We start from the raw sequence: 4,267 nt of genomic DNA, 5'->3' as shown, positions 1-4,267 counted from the left end.
CTTTCTCAAGGTCTTCAGTAGAAATATTAAAAGAAGCGGAATCCATGCAATGACAAACCAGGTCTTTCTCAATTCCTCGCTGCTTGAAATGCTCGTCAGTGAATGCGTTTCTTCCTGTCGTGTTTCTGAATGTAGTGCTATGTGTAGGCTAACAGTCATGAGAGGAGCTTTTAAAGAAAAATCAACGGCAGTTTTGAATAATTGCAGCAAACCTTTTTTACAGATACTGTACAAATGAAACAGAGGATCAGAGCATTTCACACTGTGTGTGTGTGTGTGTGTGTGTGTGTGTGTGTGTTGTGTGTGTGTGTGGTGTCAGAGCATGTGTGTGTGTGTGTGTGTGTGTGTGTGTGTGTGTGGAGGAGAGCAGAGCATTTCTCACTGTGTGTGTGTGTGTGTGTGTGTGTGGAGGATCAGAGCATTTCTCACTGTGTGTGTGTGTGTGTGTGTGTGTGGAGGATCAGAGCATTTCTCACTGTGTGCATGTGTGTGTGTGTGTGTGTGATCAGAGCATTTCTCACTGTGTGTGTGTGTGTGTGTGTGTGTGTGTGGAGGATCAAAGCATTTCTCACTGTGTGTGTGTGTGTGTGTGTGTGTGTGTGTGTGTGTGTGTGTGTGTGTGTGTGTGTGTGTGTGTGTGTGTGTGTGTGTGTGTGTGCACCTAGTGTTGTGTGTGTGTGTGTGTGTGTGTGTGTGTGTGTGTGTGTGTGTGTGTGTGTGTGTGTGTGTGTGTGTGTGTGTGTGTGTGTGTGTGTGTGTGTGTGTGTGTGTGTGTGTGTGTGTGTGTGTGGAGGATCAGAGCATTTCTCACTGTGTGTGTGTGTGTGTGTGTGTGTGTGTGTGTGTGTGTGTGTGTGTGTGTGTGTGTGTGTGTGTGTGGAGGATCAGAGCATTTCTCAGTGTTTGCTTTTCTTTACCTGCAGGAACATCCGAGCAGCCCCCAGACCCCTTCACTTACGGTACTTCAATTTTACATGTGTACTCCTTTTACAATAACCCCTCCTCCTAGCTACTAAAGCTACTAAACTACTCCCATTTCCATTAGAACCACTCCCATAGCTACTAAACCACTCCCATTTCCATTAGAACCAGTCCCATAGCTACTAAACCACTCCCATTTCCATTAGAACCACTCCCATAGCTACTAAACCACTCCCATTTCCATTAGAACCCTCCCATAGCTACTAAACCACTCCCATTTCCATTAGAACCACTCCCATAGCTACTAAACCACTCCCATTTCCATTAGAACCAGTCCCATAGCTACTAAACCACTCCCATTTCCATTAGAACCAGTCCCATAGCTACTAAACCACTCCCATTTCCATTAGAACCACTCCCATAGCTACTAAACCACTCCCATTTCCATTAGAACCACTCCCATAGCTACTAAACCACTCCCATTTCCGTTGTAACCGCTTTCTGCTAGCTACTAAACCACTCCCACTGTACAGCCTCCCCCATAGCTACTAAACCACTCCCATTTATTAGAACCCTCCCATAGCTACTAAACCACTCCCATTTATTAGAACCCTCCCATAGCTACTAAACCACTCCCATTTATTAGAACCCTCCCATAGCTACTAAACCACTCCCATTTCCACTGTAAACCCTCCCCCATAGCTACTAAACTACTCCCACTTCCACTGTAAACCCTCCCCGATAGCTACTAAACCACTCCCACTGGAATAAACCACTTCCACTTCCATGATAACCACTCCCTCTGGACTAAACCACTCCCACTTCCATGATAACCACTCCCATAGCTAATAAACCACTCCTTCTGGACTAAACCACTCACACTTCCATGATAACCACTCCCATAGCTACTAAAGCACTCCCTCTGGACTGAATGCTATTTTGTAAGCTGTCTCCCTCTCTCCCTCTCTCCCTGCGCAGACTATGAGCTGATCCGGAAAGGGGGGCTCATCTTTGCAGCCGTGGCGTTCGTGGTTGGGATGGGCGTCATTCTCAGTGAGTTCACCGTGTCCCAGTGGAGAGATCAGTGCAGCTCTCAGAGCCACTGAGACACACACAGCAGAGCTTCCCAGGGATCCTGCTCAGCGGAAATGAAATCCGTCAGCCCTACAGCGTTCAGCCACTCACAATCTCTATAAAGACACAGACCACAGATCACGGGTCAGAGTTACAGTGCTGCTCTGTAGATGCTGTCACTTGGTACTCTGCAGTGCTCAATGCACAAGGCCACTCTTAATAAGCTGTAGGGAAACGTGGCATTTGGATCAGCTGGAGGGGCTTGATGGTTTTTGTACTTTGAAATCTCAGGAACCTGCTGTAGCTTCAAAGTGTTTCGCAGTGCAGATCAGCGTCACTCAGATATTGTTGTGTTTATATTTTTTCCTTGATTTCTTTTTCCATTTCCTTTAACAGGCAGGAAATTCCGATGTGGCAGGAAGCGTCAGAGACAGTAAGTGGAAGTGCTTGTGATGCTCAGGGTCTCTTACACACAGTGAGGGCAGCATCTCTGCGGCTCCCTTGTTTAAATTGTAACTTTGCTGTTTTCTTTTTTCAAGGTCAGTGAACACGGATGAACTTTAGCAGCAGGTATGGTAAGGGACTCCCTCTCTAAATCCAAGCCCTGTCTTATACCTTCGGCTGAGGGAACACGGAGCCACTTTGGGGCTTGGATCTTGGTTTCAGGAGACAAGGGTTCAGGCCCCTGCGCGGTACACCAGGGGAAGCCTGGGGTTTGGAACCGCAAGGTTCCTCCTGGAGCCAGGTTTCAAGCCAATGTTCCTGAGAGAGTGGCTTTGCATTCCCACAGCTTCAGGCTTGTCTGTGTAACAACTACTAAGTGCTTCACTGTTCATTTTGGAGCAGACAGATGGTGAAATAACTGGTGTTGTATTGCCAGTTCTAGATGAGGATAAAGGTGATGAGAAACTCCTTCAAGGAGAGGAGAGCTCTGAAACCTCTCTCTCTCTTTTCTCTCTCTCTCTCTCTCTCTCTCTCTCTCTCTCTCTCTTTCAGATTAACACAGTCTAACCTCTTCTCTCACTGATGACGGACCTTCGTTTCTACACACAGGACTGGCACCCCCTGCTGGACAGACATCTTCAGCACACCCAGAGCCAGTTTCCTCCGTCAAGTGGAATCCTCAGAACCAGAAATCTGCTTTCACCTGATTTACTATTCGATTGTGCTTTTCACTAATAAAAAAATGAATGGACTTAAAATGCATTTCTTTGTAATTTCACCTGCGCAGAATTCAATTGGAACTTGAAGTAGCTGGAGATGCACTGTGAAGTTAGTGTGGCTTCTCTCTGTCGTCTCAGGAGTGATGTTAAACTGCAGCTTAAAAACATTGCAGAAATGCAAGGGTCACAATATCCCAAAATTAGGAGTGAGAATCTTAAATACTGCATTAAAAAAAACTGGTCATTTCCTTCTAACGTGACATTGGTGGAAACTGGAGCCACCCGGCTCCTAAAATGATCAGGTCTGCTTTTCTGCCTGCTTGTGGCTGCTGTCCTGTGGTGTGCAAATCTTCAGCTGTGCTGTGCTTGCCTGACAGTAGATGGCGCCAGTGTCACTCCACTATTTTTGTGTTCTTCAGTGACTATAATGTGCGTGCATTTCTCTTCTGGACCACAGGGTGGCGCTCCTCCCTCTGGCTCTGCTTCCACAGAACCGTCCCCGTTTCGTGTTGTGTGGATTAACCCCTTATTGACAAGGTGGCTGTATGAGAACACCTCCCTGCAACATTATAACAGAGTTCCTAACAGGTCTTGCCAGGATTACTATACCTGTCTTGAATCGATCTGGAGGGGGTGCTTCAGGACTTTGGAAAATACTTTGTTTTACTTGCAAGGGGTGAGTGTGGCAAATAATAATAAAAAAAAACAAAAAAAAAACACGCTGAAGCTTTGTGAATAGGGTATGAGGTGTGTTTCATATTTGATATATATGGCAATTTGCAGCATATATATATAGGTCACAATTGACTGCTGAATACATAGCAATTAGCTTACCTGAAGATGAATGCCTGAAGAGGAATGCATTGTGATGATGTTTTAAGCACTGCTGCTTAGGGTAGGATTGAATATTTGAACTGTTACGTGATCTTGTAAAAAAAAAAAAAAAAATGCACTCACAGATATTAAATGAGTTCCTGTAAGGTCAGGGTTTTGCCTGAGTACTGTCCTCCTGCAGTTCCTAAACTGTCCTCTGGGGGCAGTGAGGCAGCAGCATTGTGTTTGTGTGGAGCAGCGCTGCTCCACTCTGATCGCTGTGTTTGGATAGCAGT

The 4,267-nt window shown here is 45.9% G+C and overlaps 1 long non-coding RNA gene across 1 annotated transcript; it reads left to right on the top strand.

Annotated features, from left to right (window-relative positions):
• Window positions 1–1,953, top strand: LOC121303926. The gene is made up of 3 exons (XR_005947892.1): window positions 1–61; window positions 924–959; window positions 1,900–1,953. It is a non-coding gene; the product is annotated as an uncharacterized LOC121303926 (long non-coding RNA).
• Window positions 1,954–4,267: the final 2,314 nt, after the last annotated feature.

Source organism: Polyodon spathula, chromosome 36 (genome assembly GCF_017654505.1).
Source record: "Polyodon spathula isolate WHYD16114869_AA chromosome 36, ASM1765450v1, whole genome shotgun sequence".
Lineage (NCBI taxonomy): Eukaryota > Metazoa > Chordata > Actinopteri > Acipenseriformes > Polyodontidae > Polyodon > Polyodon spathula.
This window is presented reverse-complemented; position numbering and strand designations above follow the sequence as displayed.